The sequence below is a fragment of the Dermacentor albipictus genome, chromosome 1, assembly GCF_038994185.2.
Source record: "Dermacentor albipictus isolate Rhodes 1998 colony chromosome 1, USDA_Dalb.pri_finalv2, whole genome shotgun sequence".
Taxonomy (NCBI): domain Eukaryota; kingdom Metazoa; phylum Arthropoda; class Arachnida; order Ixodida; family Ixodidae; genus Dermacentor; species Dermacentor albipictus.
Genome location: NC_091821.1, coordinates 331,327,892 through 331,346,961, shown reverse-complemented (window position 1 = coordinate 331,346,961; position 19,070 = coordinate 331,327,892). Strand labels below are relative to the sequence as shown.

General features: G+C 44.6%; 1 protein-coding gene across 12 annotated transcripts in view; it reads left to right on the top strand.

Annotated features, from left to right (window-relative positions):
* The window catches only part of LOC135909729 (vasopressin V1a receptor-like), a 295,126-nt gene that overhangs the window by 228,754 nt on the left and 47,302 nt on the right, over positions 1 to 19,070 (top strand). For 8 of the 12 annotated variants that reach the window (XM_070531679.1, XM_070531677.1, XM_070531676.1 and 5 more), the window contains one exon: positions 1,941 to 2,014. The exons of the other annotated variants lie outside the window; for them this stretch is intronic. The gene's annotated coding sequence lies outside the window, so the exon portion shown is untranslated. The remainder of the gene's footprint in view (positions 1 to 1,940; positions 2,015 to 19,070) is intronic. 12 annotated transcript variants of the gene reach the window in all.

Here is a 19,070-nt window from a genome sequence, read left to right as displayed (position 1 = left end):
CAGGAAGTGTTCTTTACTGACCACTTCTGTCGTAGCGTGTACGATGTTTGTTTTGTGTCAGTTCTGCCTAGTCGTGGGGCAAGGAATAACAAAGGACCTTGAGCTGCGGGCAAATTGAATCATCTTCATAGGCAACGTGGCTCCGTCTTGTGTATATATATATATATATATATATATATATATATATATATATATATATATATATATATATATATATATATATATATATATATCAGTTCCTTAAGTCATCGTTCCTTTGTCGCGCTTTATTTTTGCAACCCTTAGTCAACTTGTCCACGTACTTTGAGCCTATGATACAATAATTTGTATCAAAAGAAAAATGCGACAAACCTGACTTTTATAATTGCCGATATGTAATTACTCCTAATTATGAGTACTCACTAGAAAATTCACCACTCATCTCGGTATTACATTGGCTCTTTTTCAGTGTAGTATCCTGCGAATCGTAATAAAATTATGCAATTTTGAGACATTTATCGGCAGTCCATCATGACACGTTATTAAGAGAGTTAATACAGCCTATAACTTATTATTTTTTTTTATTTATAAAGACCTCACTGGCCTGCGAAGAGGTATAGCGTGAGGGGGGCATATGGTAAAGTTTATCACAAGATATACAATCGGTAAAAAGATATCGATGCATAAAGGGATTCGAACATTGGCACAAAACGATGAAATTCACGTATGCACAGAAAGATGTCAAAAAGAAAAAGAAAAAAGGAATGAACAGATAAGCATTGCATAAAAGCAGCAACAACAGCAAAAAGTATTACATAAAAGCAGCAAGATACTTTGCCTTGAGACGTTATACACAGAAAACAAACACATGGCATAACGCGTGCCAATACATTGAAAACGTAAACGTAATGAAATCGATAAGAGCCCGTGTACTAACTCAACCTTACGCACAGTGTAGGGAAATATGTTTCACCAAATTACTGCAAAAGGTATCATGATTTCTGAGCGACGCAATGCTATTCGGAAAGCTGTTCCAGAGATGGATAGCGCGAGGCAGTGGTGCAAAGTTGAATGCTTGTGTCGCTCCCCATACGCAGACATACCTGAAATTATTGTGCAATCTGCGTGATGTGAAGACGTGGTGCTTCAAGCATGGTAGAAATAATCCGTCAGAGTGAATGAATGTATGGAATAATGACAGCGATGCAATATCACCGCGAGTACTCAACGACTGCAACGATAGTTAGGCTTTGATCTGCGTTATGCTAGACTGGGCGCTGTAATTATGAGTAATGAAATGACTTGCCCTATTCTGAATGATTCCCAACGCTTCAATTAGGTAATGCTGGTGTGGAGACCAAATGGCAGACGCGTACTCAAGCTGGGATCGCACGAACGTTAAGTAAGCTATATTACGCAAGGCAGATGGAACGCTGCGCAAGTTCCGGCGCAAGAAACCTAATGATTTAGATGCATTGGCAGAGACACACGTAACGTGCTCAGACCATGATAGGCTAGGTGTAAGGAGCACGCCAAGATACTTAGATTGTGTAGTCGGGGATTTAATACTATCGTTAATGTGGTAGACAAACTGCAAATTAACAAGTTTACGGGTGAAAGACGTTGTTTTACATTTTGACGCGTTTAGTGTCTTGAGCCGTGTAGTACACCACTGGTTCACAATGTCTAGGTCTCATTGGAGCGCTATATGATCATCACTATTGGTTACTGGATGGTATATTATGCAATCATCAGCGAATATTCGAATGCAAGGCGATTTTTTGTTAGGCGGATCATTTGTATAGATTAGAAGAAAGAGAGGCCCAAGGACGCTTCCTTGTGGCGCACCAGAAGTACGTTAGATTTGGGGCAATTGAAGCCATTAACAGAGGTAAATTGCTCTCGATTAGATCGAAAGTTACGTAGCCATGACAATGTACATGAGTCTAATTTTAACGCAGGTAATTTCGACATGAGGCGGTAATGTGCAACAGGATCAAACGCTTTGGAAAAGTGAAGAATGAGCAGCCAGTCTGTAAGTAGTGATTCATGTTAAGATGGATATCTGTTGTAAATTCGAGTAGTTATGTCTCGCACGAAAAGCCTTTCGTAAAACCGTGTTAACTGCGGAAAAATAAACTGCTAGATTCGAGATGGTTATATATATGCGCAGCGATATCATGTTCGAGCATTTTGCAGCAAATGCAGGTAAGCGAGGTGGGCCTGTGATTTTCACTCGAGTTTTTACTTCCATTTTTGTAAATCGGTACAACTTTTGCTATCTTCCAGTCGGAAGGAAGAATACCAGACATTAGGGACTGCCTGAATATATGAACCAGAATGACGCTTGAAAGAGAAGCGATGATTCCATCAATGCCACAAGAAGACGACACTTTAAGGTTGTTTATTCACAAGCAATGCCCTCGACCGTGATTTTTATCGGTGCCATGTAATCGTGATCGAAATCAGGTACGAAGGGTACATTTTAGCTATCCTCACTAGTGAGCACAGTTGTGGAAAAGGAATTGAAAACCGTTGCACACTCACTCTTAGAAAGAGCGACTGTGTTGTCATTGTGTAATAGAATGCGGTTGCTCTTTTCACTAGGGCCTATTGTTTTCGAAAACCTTGATGGATTGTTTTTGAGTAATTGTGGAAGGTCGTTAGAAAACTACTTATCCTTTGCTGTGCGTTGGGCAATGCAATATGACTTAAGGTACGCTTTGTATTCACTCCATGATGAAGGCGTCCTTAAGCGCCTGGCGCACTTGTACAGACGCTTTTTTATTCTTCATGCGCTTAAGAGCTTTTATGAATCTAGGATTCCATATATGATTACTAATTTTAATGCTAGGAATGTATATGTCAATTAACGAGGACATCTTTTCCTTGAACATTAACCAATTTTCTTCAACTTATCGGTCGTAAAATGACTCTAGCGTCTGGTGCTGGCAGTGTGGTGATGACAATGTAATTTTCTTTATTATTATCACGAATTAGTTTCAGTGACATATTAGAAACAGGAGAAAGTGTATTTGAGGTGCGTTGGAGCAAATTATGATCACTAAAGCCGTCTAATTGTTCTATGTGAATTACTGTTTAAGGATTGTTTGTAAATATAAGGTCTAGTATGTTAGAGCCACGGGTTGGCTGCGATACAGTTTGGGAGAGGTTGTAGTCAAGTGTCAAGTTAACGAATTCAGTCGACATCTTGTATGGTAATGACAGCTTGTCCCAGTCAAGTAATGGAAAGCTAAAGTCCCCGGACAGATAAGTAATATCAGCAGGGAAGACCTCAGATGACTTGTCTATGTTAATTCGCAACTGATCTATAAAATAGCTGTTTGAATCTGGTGGGTGGTAACAGCAGCCGAACAATATCCTGATAAAAGATACCGTGCGGGCAGCCCAGACAACTTCGATGTCAGAACTAGTATGCACGAGGAATGGCGTAAGACCTTTTTTCCCTTTAGCGTCCCTTCACACCTTCAAAGACAAAAACATATGAATTTTGTTTCCATGACAAGCATAGCGAATCGGGCGCGTTGGAACGTATCCATGACAATAGCGCGCGGCAAAAAGAAAACATAGGAGAAGAAGAATTACGCTAATCGCGGAAGTACGCAGTCACGCAACAAACGACGCCAGACAACATACCACCGAACTACACGGAACAACTAGCTAACCGGAACAAAGGAACAACCAGCTTACATAATTCGCAAAATAGCAATTACAGTCTAGAGAGAGAGATTGAGAGAGAGAGAGCTTCTGTTCGGGAAGTCACCACGTGCGCTCTGGAACTTCCCTCGTCCTGTATATAGGGACATAGTGAAAGCAAGAAATGCGAGCGCATGTTGCTGTGGTGCAAACACTCGAGCCCACGTCCGCTGTCTTCGAGCGCTGTACTAGCTTAAACAGCTCAACCACTACAGCCACACGTCTTTAATGTTGTCAGGATTGGGGGCTCAATCCCTTCGTCCGTGGTCCTTTGCCAAGATTGGAGTACGGCATGAATTCGAAGGTAGCTGGCCCATGCCGTCGTCCAACTTATTTACGCTGAGATCGTTGATGAAGTGAAGAACTGCTTCTCATCGAGAACGAAGGAAAAGGGTTTATTTACAGAAATTAAATCAGTCTAACATGACTGCTTGAGAAAAAGAGTAACAGTCCAACATGACTGCATGAGAGAAGTGACTCAGTCTAACATGACTGCTCAAGAGAAGTGCGTCCAACATTCGCACAACTACAGTTTTTATACACTCGATCCGCTGGTCCTACGACGCGGCGGCTGTTCGTTTACACATCACCAACTCGCAGCTGCTCTGAAGACCAGTTTACAGACACAAAGGCACACACATTCCGAAGCCCAAGCGACGGCGTTGAAGGTGGTGCCGTTCCGGAAAATCGACGCCGCTCGAGGGTCGCTCGTTGTTTTGCAACATGCAGAACCGTGAGAGCGCAAAAATAAGACGTTCCCGCGGTAGCTTCTTCAGGCGTGTCAGATCAGCTCCGCGTTGAGGAACTCTGGAATCATTGTCCCCACACCAAACTCGTCCCGTCACAATGTCGAAGGGGCTGGAGGAAGGCGGCGGATTCCAGCGCAAAGGTCGCTTCTTTGGACGCCTCGCAGCTGCAGCGACGGAGAGGGGGAGGTGCGCGTCTTGCACCCCTTGTCGTAATCGGGTGGCAAGGTGGCAATCTTGTTGCGCAACTGGCCGTTCTTTACAGCGCCTCCATGGCCCGAAAAGTCTCGACTGTCTAGCGCTGACAACCGCTAGGCAGGAAGAGAACGGCTGCTGGTCAGGGGGGGATTGATGTCTTGGCTCGCAGCGACCACTTGTGCATTGATGTCACCGCCCCAAAACATCCAACAAGGACAGGCAACTGCAAAATGAACCCCACAACACGGCTCTGCGCCGAGATGACGTGCATTGGCTCTCACTTTAGACTCGCTAGGCTTCAAAAAAACAACAACAACAACATAAGTGCAGAAACAAAAAAAAAATGCTGCATTTCACTATGCCAATTTCTGAAGCAAATTCCTGCTGACAAATTCAGCAATCATGGAGGGAATCCTGCTAAATGAGAGGGGATCTTCTTCGCTTAATAAAATTAACACTAGTAACCCTAAAATTTAGGCGAGACCCCCAAACGCAGAATTCAAATTAGCCTGCTCAAACCATCCGCATTGCTATGCAACTTTCCCTTCTTATATCTAACGGAGAAGTTGTACTCTTGGAGAGTGAGGCTCCATCGGAGCAAGCGGCCGTTTTTGTGTGACATTTGATTGAGCCACGTCAGAGGACAGTGGTCGGTCTCGAAGATGAACTTCGCTCCGTACAAGTAACACGACAACTTCTGGGCGGCCCAAACCAAACAAGCGCATTCCTTCTCTGAAGCGCTGTAGGCTTCCTCTCTTACATTTAGTTTACGGCTGGCGTAGAGGATAGGATGCTCCTCGTTATCGTCGCCGACTTGACTAAGTACCACGCCCATACCTCTGTCGCTTGCGTCGCATTGAACTATGAATTCCTTTGTGTAGTCTGGCGCGCGAAGCACAGGGCGAGAAACCAATAGCGTTTTCAAACTTTGAAAAGCGTTCTCTTTGTCCTTATCCCAGTGTACGTTACTCGGTGCTCCCTTTCGGAGGGCGTCTGTTAATGGACTTGCCAATTGCGAGTAATTCGGAATGTACCGTTGATAGTACCCCACAAGTCCCAAAAATGAACGAACGTCCGTTTTCGTGCGCGGCTGAGAAAAATCTCCAATCGTAGCTATTTTCAGCTCAGCCGGCCGTCTCATGCCCTGACCAACAACATGGCCCAGATAAGTAACCTGCGAACAACCAAACCTACACTTTTCCGCTTTCATCGTTAAGCCGGCTTCCCTCAACCGTGAGAACACCTGTTTGAGGTGCGATACGTGTTGTTCCCAGCTGTCCGAAAAAATGGCTACATCATCAAGATAAGGTAAGGCGAACTCCTGCAAGTCTTTTAGGACAATATCCATTAACTTAGAGAAGCTAAACGGCGCGTTCTTCAGCCCGAAGCTGAGTGCGAGAGGGCGAAAAGTGCCTACAGGCGAGATGAATGCAGCATAGCGGCTGGCACTTTCTGAAAGGGGAACTTGCCAGTACCCCCGCACGAGATCTATAGTTGAAATGTATTTAGCAGCGCTAACTCTTTTAATTCGTTCCTCAATGTTGGGTATCGGGTACAGCTGATCCCTAGTGATCGCATTTAACTTCCTGTAGTCAACACACGGACGAGGGTCCTTGTTAGGGGTTTCTACGAGTATTAGCGGTGACGTGTAGTCACTCTCAGCGGGCTCAATAACTCCCAACTCTAGCATGCGCTGTATCTCTGCCTCCATAATCTCTCTCTGTCTTGGAGACACCCTGTAAGGTTTTGATCTTACTGGTTCGGTAGAGGTCAGCTCAATTTCATGCGTTATCAGTTCGGTTCTACCCGGCCGATCGCTGAATCTGTCGAGATATTCCCCTAACACCCCTTTTAGCTCATCTCGCTGCTCGGGTCTTAGAGCATGAGAGCTTACCGAGTGTTCCACTACTTCTTCTAGGCCGATTTCAGAGTTGGAGGTTGCCCTATACTCCTTAAACTTGGTACCAATGCCATCCGGCTCTTTGACAGTATAGTTAACGACTCCGCTCCGCTCTACATACGGCTTCATCAAATTACAGTGATATATCCTCACTTCCTTCCTGCGACCGGGCATTCTCAAAGCATAGTTAGTTTCTGAAAGTTTGTGCAACACTTTAACGGGCCCGTCCCAGTGAACTTCAAGCTTGTTCTTTCTTGAAGGTTTGAGGATCATTACCTGGTCTCCGGCGTTAAACGTACGAAGCCTCGCATTCCTGTCGTAATAGAATTTGGCGTTCTTTTGAGCTAGTGCCATGTTCTTTCCGACTAGTTCTTGGGTTGCGCTTAGCCGTTCCAGTAAATTTAGCACGTATTCAACCACGGTTGGACTCTCCCCTCTTTCCTCCCACATCTCTCTTAACATTCTCAGTGGAGAACGGAGTGTCCTCCCATACACTAGTTCTGCTGGTGAGAACCCTGTCGCTTCATGTGGAACCGTTCGCAAAGCAAACAAAGTTGCCGGCAGATAGTTCTCCCAGTCCTCCTTGTGTTCGTAACAGAGCGCACGCAAAACTCGCTTAAGCACCGAATGCCACCTCTCTACACTGTTTGACTGAGGGTGATAGACAGAACTGTGAACTAACTTTACCCCGCACTTTTGCAAGAATGTGGAAGTCAGTGCGCTCGTGAATACTGACCCTTGATCTGCCTGAATTTCGGCTGGAAACCCAACTCGTGCAAACACTGTCAAAAGCGCGTCTACTACTTCGGTGGAGCTGAGCTCTTTCAAAGGGATTGCTTCTGGAAACTTGGTGGCCGGACACAGCATGGTAAACAAGTACCTGTAGCCTGATTTTGTTTTTGGAAGAGGCCCTACCGTGTCTATTACAAGTCGTCTGAAAGGCTCTGTTATTAAGGGCACTACCTTCAGTGGAGCTTTCCAAGTCTCTCCTGGTTTACCAGAACGCTGGCAGGCGTCGCATGATCTTACAAAGTTTTCTACATCTTTGAAACAGCCAGGCCAGTAGTATTCCATAAGCAATCTTTCCTTTGATTTGTTTATGCCTAGGTGGCCGGACCACCGATTTCCATGACAAAGACTCAAAAGGTCCTCCCTATACTTAGTAGGTATGACTAACTGATCTAAAATCCTACCCTTTCGATCTCTGTAATGCCGATACAACAAACCTCCTTTCTCATGTATCGTTACGTTGCGCCTAGCAATGCCTTCTTTAGCTGTGTCACGTAATTTAGCTAAGCTCTCATCATTCTTTTGCTCAGCTGCCAGTGACTCTCTATCCACGCGTAAGAGTTGATCAAAGTTCTTTGAGGCCGGTGATAATAACGACCCTGTCTCGCTTGTGAGCGCGTCTGCATGCTCTTCCTGCAGGCTAGAACTCTGACACTCTAGTGCTACGCTCTCATTGAGCTGGTCAACTGGCAGGCTATCCTCAACTGTTCTTTTGTCCCTCGGGCCTAGCTCGGATTCGGGTATTGAAGCTATCCCCTTTTCTGCTTCAGCTGTAGGAGCTTGAGCATTTTCAGCCGAAAGCGCCGCGATCTTACGAGCTTGGCCTCTGGTCAATGCCTGTACTATGCCCTCTCCCAGTTTGAGCCCTCTGTCACGCAGTAACTGATTCGAACGATTCGAAAAGATGTAGGGATACTGCAGTGACAAAAATTTGGAAACTGCAGCCTCAGTCTCTAGCTCCCCGAATGGTCCACTGATTTTGACTTTGGCCATGGGCAGACACACGCTGTGTTCTTCTACAACCTGTTTTATCCATGCTACTTCTCCGGTGAAGTCCTCTACCATCACGTAAGACGGATGGACAATGTCCAGCGTGGCGGCACTGTCTCTTAGCACTCGGCATGGTTTTCCATTAACTTGCAGGTTGTGGAGATACGGACTTAAAAGTTCCATATTCTCATCTTTTTCCTCCACGTAGGAAAAAACTACGCTAGGCTTCTCGCAGTTTACAGCTATATGTCCCAGTTTGTGGCATTTGTAACAGCGAATTGGTCTAACAGATTCGAATTTTCTTTTCTGTTCTTTTTGTGCGGTTTCTCCGTTAAGTTTCTCCTCGCTCTTTTCTGTGGGCTTTTCCGCCAGGTCTACAGGCTCTGATCGTCTAGTTTGCGCACCCTTTTTGAACGGAAATGGTTTCCGCGGTCCATTTCGACCGTCCCAGTTTCCCTCCTCGGCGTTCAACTTTCTACGGGTTGCGTACTCTTCGGCTAATTCAGCCGCCCTTTCCACAGTGTTTACATTACCTCTGTCTTGCACCCACAGTTTCATAGCTTGGGGGATGGTTTTGTAAAACTGCTCTAGACACATGCATTCAATGATCATGTCTCTGCTGTCGTACGCTTCCGCGCTTTTAAGCCACTCGACTAGGTTGGCCTTTAAGCTATATGCAAACTCCGGATAGCCCTCGCTATCTTTCTTGCCTGTGCTCCTAAACCTTTGCCGAAAAGCTTCGGCTGAAAGGCGGTATTTCTTCAGGAGACTAGCCTTAACTTTTGCATAATCATATGCATCCTGCACACTCAGTCTGGCGATTACTTCCGCCGCCTCACACGGCAACATAGACAGCAACCGCTGTGGCCATGTACTCGGGCCGAAGTTCATCTTCTCGCAAGTCCTTTCAAAATTGCTTAGGAACAAGCCTATGTCGGTCCCGACCTCAAATGGCTTTAATAGCCTGTCCATGCGGTACAATTCTGCCTCACTTGATCGTCCCAGAGCGCCTTCACTTCCTTGAGACATCTCCAAACGTTTGCTTTCAAGTTCGAGTTGCATTTTCCTTAACTGAAACTCGCGATCTTTATCGCGTTCCTCTCTCTCTTGCTTTTCTCTGTCCCTTTCTTCTCTTTCTCGGTCCCGTTCTTCTCTTTCTCTTTCCCATTTCTCTCTCTTTTTGAGAAGTTCCATTCCCATTTCAATATCTTCCTCACTGGCCTGATTGGAAATTAGCTCCAATAATTCCGATTTGAGCATTTCCTTGCGTACATCTAGGCCCAGTTCCTCACCAACAATCAACAACTCGTCTCTCAGCAGTGTCCTTAACTCCATGACTGCTGCTTTACTGCCTTGATTCTGCTCTCTAAATCTAGCTAGGAAAACACAACCTAGCTAACACACAACAATCTAGCTTCCCTACTGTTCTAAACAGAACAACCACAAAATGAAGCCTAGAGAGTCAAAGCAAAAACCAAGCACTCACCGCAGATACAGCACCACGTCGCAAAGTCCATCTCACCGCTGTCAGCCAGTTGTCAGGATTGGGGGCTCAATCCCTTCGTCCGTGGTCCTTTGCCAAGATTGGAGTACGGCATGAATTCGAAGGTAGCTGGCCCATGCCGTCGTCCAACTTATTTACGCTGAGATCGTTGATGAAGTGAAGAACTGCTTCTCATCGAGAACGAAGGAAAAGGGTTTATTTACAGAAATTAAATCAGTCTAACATGACTGCTTGAGAAAAAGAGTAACAGTCCAACATGACTGCATGAGAGAAGTGACTCAGTCTAACATGACTGCTCAAGAGAAGTGCGTCCAACATTCGCACAACTACAGTTTTTATACACTCGATCCGCTGGTCCTACGACGCGGCGGCTGTTCGTTTACACATCACCAACTCGCAGCTGCTCTGAAGACCAGTTTACAGACACAAAGGCACACACATTCCGAAGCCCAAGCGACGGCGTTGAAGGTGGTGCCGTTCCGGAAAATCGACGCCGCTCGAGGGTCGCTCGTTGTTTTGCAACATGCAGAACCGTGAGAGCGCAAAAATAAGACGTTCCCGCGGTAGCTTCTTCAGGCGTGTCAGATCAGCTCCGCGTTGAGGAACTCTGGAATCATTGTCCCCACACCAAACTCGTCCCGTCACAATGTCGAAGGGGCTGGAGGAAGGCGGCGGATTCCAGCGCAAAGGTCGCTTCTTTGGACGCCTCGCAGCTGCAGCGACGGAGAGGGGGAGGTGCGCGTCTTGCACCCCTTGTCGTAATCGGGTGGCAAGGTGGCAATCTTGTTGCGCAACTCGCCGTTCTTTACAATGTCAAAGCTTAAGATCATTGTACGCCAAGTGTTGCAAGTGCGTTGGCTGAGGAAGCACGCTGACGCCGGGCACCGTGATGGACATTTCACTCTAATTGGCAAAAGCTGCTTACCGCTTTCTTGCGGGACTGCGACGACACTCCACGTGCCGTGGATGACCACTGTTTTTAAAATCCGTATTTTCCGAAACATGTTCAGGGATAAGTATCAATAATTTTATGAATTTGTGAAGCAACGTTTCCTGATACTTAAACAAGATTTTTTAAGCATCCCATGAGTCAAGACTGCAGGCTGCGGTCAAACCGCTCGCCTCGAATCAATATTTTGCAAAACTAGATTTCATGGGTGAGCAAGACACATTTGTGGTGTTTTGTCCAAGCCTTCTTGTGTTTCTGCGCTGTATTTTTTTACCCCATGATCGCTAAATATATATTATTTGAAATATTCTCCTCCTAGTTTGTTGCTGCTTTCTTTTTGAATACAGTGGGACGTTCAATCATTCGGGCACATTTTTACGCCCGCTTACACACGGGCGCGTAACCCAACGTAGTTAAACATATGGGGCAACTAACACGTCGCCTTGGTAGCACCAGATCCAAGCACGTGTCTCTGTCTCAATTTCATCTCGTTTGAGAACGCCGGAACCACTGCTCAGAAGTGAGTCCAAATGGCCATCACGGCAGGGAGATATACAAGAGTGTTGTCTTTTTTTTTTTCAAAAGCATGGATGCGGTCTTCTGATGGACAAACGATACCGGCAGACCTTGTTACAGCTGGCAAATGGCATGATGCATAAATGATACGGGCTCCAACATCTTAATTCTCTCGAGCATCTAGCTGCATAGTACTTTCTTATACAGAAAACTTGCTACGTATGTATTGCAGATGTTTGGATGTGTACTTTCTGCACGTGCTTCGCTTTGTGCGTGCTTTGTAACTTTTTTGAATGCTAAGATTATTTACATGTCGTCCCGTATAATTTTTTGCTGAAAGGATTTGTGTGCGGGTGTTCGTTTAACGTGCCCTCATTGCAACCTCCACCCTTCGCCCTCGAGGGTTCGCGCTTCACAACGACCATTACACTCTTTGCGGAGGAAATCAATATTGAGGTTTTTTCGGGGGCCACTGAATTTCTGGGAAAAATTCTCTTGCTATCCTTCTGTTATAGGAAGATGCAGTACCGTAGCTTAGTAGGAAGATGAAACGCAGAATCAAAGCTAAGTCTTTTACAAGATGTAGCCGATCATGGAAGTCTTCTGGTAGCCAATCACGTCCCTGTCTTTTGTCTTCACTTTGTGACAAGAGAATAATTAGTAACATACTATTCGGTGACGAAGCATGAGCGCCAGTTGCGTAGAGACTGATACGAGCTTTAATACCTTACAGGCAAGTTCAATTCTAAGCATCTCATTACGGAATATTGAGCGCCGTAAAGCAAAACTCTGTAGGATTCACATTTCAGCACGAACTACCTTGCACCAAAAGTTAGTTCTGTATTTACCTGTGGTCGTCCTTGGGTGGGCTTTGTATGACAATATACTATTCCGACAGAAATATCGTTAAGTGATTCGCGTGTTTAACGAACTTCTGCACAGAACAGTAGGTCCCTGCCAGTACAGAGATGCAAATGGTTAATTGCTTTGGACTCCTTCCTCATGCGTACGTTGGTGACATCAGTTTATCGACAGCCAAAAGGCATTTGTATGATGGAGAATAGCACATATGCGTAAGTGATATACACTTCACCAAGCAATGATGAAAATTATTTAGTATTACTGCAATAACGTGCGTGAGTAAGTGAGTCGATTAAAACGTCAAAGTAAGTCACGTGCCTCAAATGCTGACAGATTCTAGATTTTTTTATCAACTTCTCACAGGGAATGTGGAAGTCGAAATCGTTTCCACGCACAGACTGAGGCAGCTAGTTCACATGAGGAGGAAAAAATGAAGCTGGGCAGGCCCTGTAATGCAGATAACCGGTGATCTGTTAGAATCACAGAATTGATGTCAAGGGAAGGGAAGTGCGCTAATTAATAAAATTCTGCGGTTTTACGTGCGAAAATCACGATATGATTATGAGACATGCCGTAGTGGCGGGCTCCTGATTAATTTTGACCACGGGGTTCTTTAACCTGCACCCAATGCACGCTACACGGGCTTCTTTGCATGTCGCCCCCATCGAAGTCCGGCCGCTGAGGTCGGGATTCGTCAGTGTCCTTACACCACCATGGCGTGTCGCCAGAGCGGTCCTGTACGGCAGCAACTTAGGTGCTCTGATTGTAGGCATAGCTTGAAATACGACAGCGCAAGGCAGTGAAAATTCTGGATTGTTGGGAAATGCCTTTTTCTTGCAGTGGACATAACTGCACGATTATGATGATGAGGATGATAACGATGACGAGGATGATGATGATAACAGACTGACTCAATCTGAAAGAGTTCACCACCTTATTTTTTGATGGCTTAGTTTATCCATACGTCTTGCGGGCACAACTTGTATTAGCTGTGACAAAGGCAGATCTGACGTGCCTTTCCTAGTAGATCAAATAATTTTTAAAAGAGTAACCAGATACTTCATATCATCGATACCACGAAAATGATGAGAAAATAACTTCGCGACAGGAGGGAGATGCCAAACAGCGAATCTAGTTCGCCAGTGTTATTTAACAAGCAGCTTGATTTAATAGTCCTTTTTAGAGAATCTTACGAGTAAAGTAGGGGTCGACACACCCTAACAGCAAGGTCTATTCAAAGTATTGTGGTACAATAAACTTGACAGAGGAATCGACTATTTTTGGTAGAAAACGTATTTCATTATGACTCCAATTGCTGAAGTTATCCGCAAACAACAGCCAACGTCGGTGAGAATGTGCATTACCCCATATTGCTATAGGTGGTTATCAGGCCTCATTTGTCCGTACTAGCTTCAATGACAACACACTCGGATATGTTGCACTGGCTACCAGAGGAAGAAATTGTTGTAGCTTCGGAACTCTGCTTGGCTTCACATTAGAGGTTGCGAAATAAAGCTTTTTTTAAGTACGAATCGAATAACAATTGTACGTATCAAATACCCACTCGAATAGTCAAACGCAGACGCATTTATTTGCGTCAAGAATATTTATTTCGGAGTAATTAGGTACCACGCCTGTGCTGATAGTGCAGAAAGGCAGCCAACTATCAGAGACAAAAGATGAGTTTTTAACACAGGATCACTAATTATCATTTTTAAATGCACACATTACTTCTCAATGACTTCAGCGCTTGGTTACAATCAATTGTTCCAGAAACGAATGGCTGTTGTATGACTATAACTTTCTAAAAACAATGATAAATAAATGGTTTTTCTAAAAAATATCAAAGGTTGCTCGGGAAAAAATGCTGCTAAAATACTTGTGTGCCGCAAACACATGTAAAAAGAACCGTTGCAAGGAAAATACCACAGGTTGTAGTTTAAAAGATAACATGACTAGACTGCCAAAAAAAAGATGGAAGATTACAAGCAAAAAATTACAAGTTGCCATGTAGCCTTTTAACGCGAAATAGAAAAAAGCGGAGAAAACTTGCACTTTCTATTTTGTTTCTACAGCGCTTCAAAAAAATTTGTCTTTGTCTTATTATCATTCCTCAACAGCCTGCTCCTAAAGCTCAATCATTGCGTGACACCATCAGTCAAAAAGGATGTTTCCCATGGGCAACCGTAGCCTTGGGTGGCGCAGGCTAACACACCTCGGGTTATATCCTGTACAGATACATAAATACCGAAGAAAGTATACGTGCGGCCGCCGAAGCACCATTTGTAGTGCAAAGCACTCGTGATGCGGAGGATGTGGGTTCGGCTCCAACCGCCGCAAGTCGTTCTTTCATTCGACCTCTTTCATTTCCCTAAAGCTTCTCATCACCAAACTTCAATTAAAGCTTTAAATAATTTCGTACACGCTTTCTATGGTTTCGTTACATGTTGGCTACGTATGTTTGGGACTAACAAAATGTTGGGTCACTCGGTTCCTCTCCTTCTTGTTCTGATAATTTGCAACACTTTATTTAGCAGAAGGAGAACATTGATCAGACTATGCCATTAGGTTGTTGCGAAATATTTGGTTGAATGAGAATCATAATGAGGATTGAATTAGGTTCATAGTAAACAGCAACGTGCAGATATAAATACAGAAGGCAGTCCGAAAGCACTAGATTTCAGGGGCACTAGGCTGTTGGCTAGTTTCGAATATAAAAACATAGTAAATAATAGTTTGTTTTTATGAGTACGAATGCGAATGGTTGTTGTATAGTGTCGGATTCACTATCGAAGCTTCAAATACTCGCCCAGCCCTACTTTACACAGCAGTGTAATTCATCTCGTCAAGTACTCAACTGGCGCATTAAACAACATACATGGTATCCCAGTTTACGTGAGAAAAGCTGTTAAAGAGAATGGTTACGTTATAGGAATATGAGACCCACATTGTTAGATGATCTGCCCTTTGCCGCCAACTTCGAAATGGTGGTTACCCGGGCTTGTTGGCGCGGCGACATAGTATTGTAAACAATGCGAGAACGGGACTAAGGTTAGTTCCGTTTAATAAATATTAAACATTTCCTGACATTTAAGAAAATAATGATACTCTTATTAGCGGGATAATTAGCACACAAGAATTACCCTGGTGGCGAAAGACGACTGATGGCTGAACACCGTAAGCCTCATAATCGTATACTCAACCAGTATTTTGGTCTGCTAGCCGGGACACCATCTGAAGTTAAGAAGACTGGCAAAAAATAAAATTAGAGATTGAAGAAAGAAAATGTGGTGCGTCCTTCAAAAGTTGGTTCATGGGTGAAGCTGCTCGATCTGCCTGAGGTAATCACTCATTTTTTTTTTCCTGCAGTGCCTGACAAAAAGGGTGAACAAACTCATTGTGGTGCGGCTTGCGTTTGCCTTTTATATTTATATGTTCGTGAATGTATAGGACTGTGGAATGTTGATTTCTGGCCCTGTGACGTTTCTTTTCATATTCCTATTACATAGTTTTATATTTTGTTATTTTTTCTATGAGAAAAGGAGTAGTCGTCACCATTACAGTGTGACTACATCTCTTTCTTTTATTTTCGTTTCAATAAAAAAAAAAAGATCAAGCACTACTGATATTTCTGATAGTTCTTCTGATATTTCCTTTTGCTGAAGTCATCTTTAGCTAGCCATCTCTGCATTTCGCGTGCGTGACTTATCAGGCGCGGTGACAGACATTCATATACAGGCATTATTAGCACATGATATGTTGTATTAGTGGCCTCAACAAATAGGCTGCGTTGGTCTATAACTGAGGAAGCGGAACCATTTCCTTTCTGTTAGCCTGCCAGCTGCACACTCCGAAACATAGCGCAGCAAGAGGTGCGTTGTAAGCTTGTGGGGCTAATGCAGTAGGCTTAATCCTACTCAGGGCTATTCCCTTCCTCGCAAAAGACAAGTACACGTGCATAGTTGTTGATAAAAAATATATAATTTTCTAGAAATTTTGTTATTCCAACTTTTCGGCCACTCATATTTATTCGCGGAATGTCCTGATCTAGGTCCCCTGCCTGTAGCTCCCTCGCCATAGCTTGCCTGCCGCATAGCAGGGTTTCGAAAACAGCCGAATTTAATGCTTATTAAATTGAGTTTCACTTTTTCAACAATCTATCGAAAGTCGCTCATTATAGCCTTGCTTTGTGCTACGGCACACATGGACTACTACGTTGGACGGTCTTGTCTGATAGCCTTGCGCCGGCGAGTGTTCCGATGAAGTATTTGGCGACAGCTGGATAGTTTCGCTTCCCTTTATCGTTTTGGAGTAGTGGTAGTACCGACTCAAGGCGTTTTCCGAGCGTTATGTTAGGTCGGAGTGCGTTATAAACCTGGTGCGGCGCACGGAACGCGCTCAGTAGACAATATTTTATCGTCGGTCCTTTGTTCGGTGAGCCAGGAGTCGAACTTTTATCGCGCTGAGCATCGTGCTTAAGTTTTACTGCATCAACATTTAAATTCTCGAAGCAGGGGTTTCCTTGTGCGTCTGTCCATTCACTTATCCTGACGATGTAGATGTAGATGCAGAGCCTAGACGTTACTGGCACGTACCCACTCTGGGAGATTGGTCAAGAACCGGGTAGTTTCATGTAACAACAAGAAAAAAGAATTATGAAATAACTGCAAACAAAATTGATGAATAGTTATATGGAAGTAATAGATAGGTTCTAGCTTATGATTTAAATAGTATGTAGGAATAATTGAAAACAGAAATACAGCTAATATAATTGATATTGTAGAAATATAAAAACAAAACTTTAAGTACTGATTTTAGAGTCGAAATCTTCCTGACCCTGCAATAAAAGCCTGGATGTCATCGCCAACCTTCCTATTGCTGTGCGAGAGGGTCGAGGCCTCCAAAGATAATAACTTTTCAACATTTAACTGTTCTCCTCATAGAGATTACTCTGACGTCGGCCCAGACTGCTTTGTCATCCCCAGCTTCACCATCGCCATAGGGGAAAGACAACGGAAATTCTGTCTTCAACCGTCACCACTGAGATTCGAGCCCATCTCACTGTAATACATTTAGGAGTCGATCGTTCTAACCACTGTGCTATCACCCGAAAGCAGCGCTGGGTATTCAGTCTAACGTTTCGTGCTCCGCAGACTCTGAGAGTGGTGGCGTACGGGCACTATCTCGGAGGCGAAGACAAGCATACTGTAGTCGGCAAGGATGGAATTATGTGCATCGCCTAGAAAGTTTTCGTGACAAACCCGCCGCGCTAGCTCTGTGGCTATGACATTGCACTACTGAGTTTGAGGTCGTGCGTTCGATTCTAGCACGGTGGCCAAATTCCGGTGGAGAACTGAATGCAAGGCTTCTCGTGTACCGTGGTGCACCTTAAAGAGTCCCAGCTGATCGCAATTAATGCAGAGTAACCCACTACGGCATGCCTCATAATCAGATCATGATTTCGTCACGAAAAAAGAACCCAGAATTTAAATTTAGTCGTGCTTGACAAAGCGGTGGTGTGTTGGCCTGCAATATTTCATAGTCGCGCTCGTGAAAACAGCATTATGGCTAAAAAATGGAGCACATGGTACTGATCTCGTAAATGACACTGCGTCATTTTGCTTGTCACGTCAGTTGCAGAAGTTTTCCCCTCGGAGTTGATAAATTCCTATTTTCAGAATGACGGAAGACTCCGAAAGGCGAGGAATATTTAACAAAGCAACTGCCCCTTCAGTGGCCACTTAAACATCAATTTACACAGAAACTGAACTTAAAAATTGTGTAAGGAAACTTTGCGATTTCAAGGTAATCTGAGATGCCACGTAGCCGGCACGTTGTGCTTGTGAACGTGGAGCCCATAAATTATGTCAGTTTTACACAAGTTCTCAAAACTTGGCACGCTGATCAAAAGGCAGTACCCCAAGACAATGGCATAGGCCTTCGGCCAAATGAGTGCGGATATTTGGACGAACCGCACGATTCGCGAAGTGAGGTGTTTAAGCGCGGGAATGAGCCGAGCAAGTGTTCTCCCATTTTCCGCCCCGTCTATCGCGACGAAATCACAGTGTGGCGAAGACACCGAACACAACGACGTGTAACCGTCCCACCTGCTGTTGCGGCTGTCAAGAAAACCGTTCCAACGTGCATGCCGGGTGTAACACCGGGTCGACCCGAGGCAATTTGGTTACTTGATTAGGATGCTTAGTAACGAATTTATGGCGCTGTTACGGTGCATGTACCGTTTCCTTAGGCGTTAAATATGTGATCTAACTGCTTGTGGGTCCTTCTTAAGTTTGGTGCGCGTTTGTGTATGTCTGTATGTTCTGGCAATAGAAACCGACGATCTGCAAGAACAAAAACAATAGTCGAAAAGCGTAATCCGATGGCCTGCGCCGAAGAGAGCATTCCTGGAAGCAGGTGAGTGAGGCCTCGGGCGCACGTTGAATCCGCATTAATGCACAGCGTGGATTACCCGTCAGGGCGCAAAGGTTTCTGCTTCATGGGACACGTGGGAAAACGTGCACATGTGAATTGTAGGAGAGCATAAACGAAGCGTGGGATGGCTAAATTGCTTGGTCGGTCGTGTTGAGCGAGAAATCCCGTAAACGAAGGGGCGCGACTGCGACATCTTCTGCACAAAATGGTGTAAGCTGCGTTGTTCTTACTCCACATTTGCAGAAATCTAAAAGATTCGTAGACAAGACTTGGACTTGCTCTTCCCTCAGATTTCCTCCTTGACCCCCGTGACGAAGGCTGTGACGAAGCCTGAATGATGGCATGTCACGGCAATTACTGGTATGGCACGTCGCTGCAGATACTTTCCGAACAGACAGAGCGTTACGCCAGTGAGCGACACAGGGAACATGCGCAAAAAGTAAACAAAAATGTGGATAGAGGAGCGCTCATTGTTGCGCATATAAA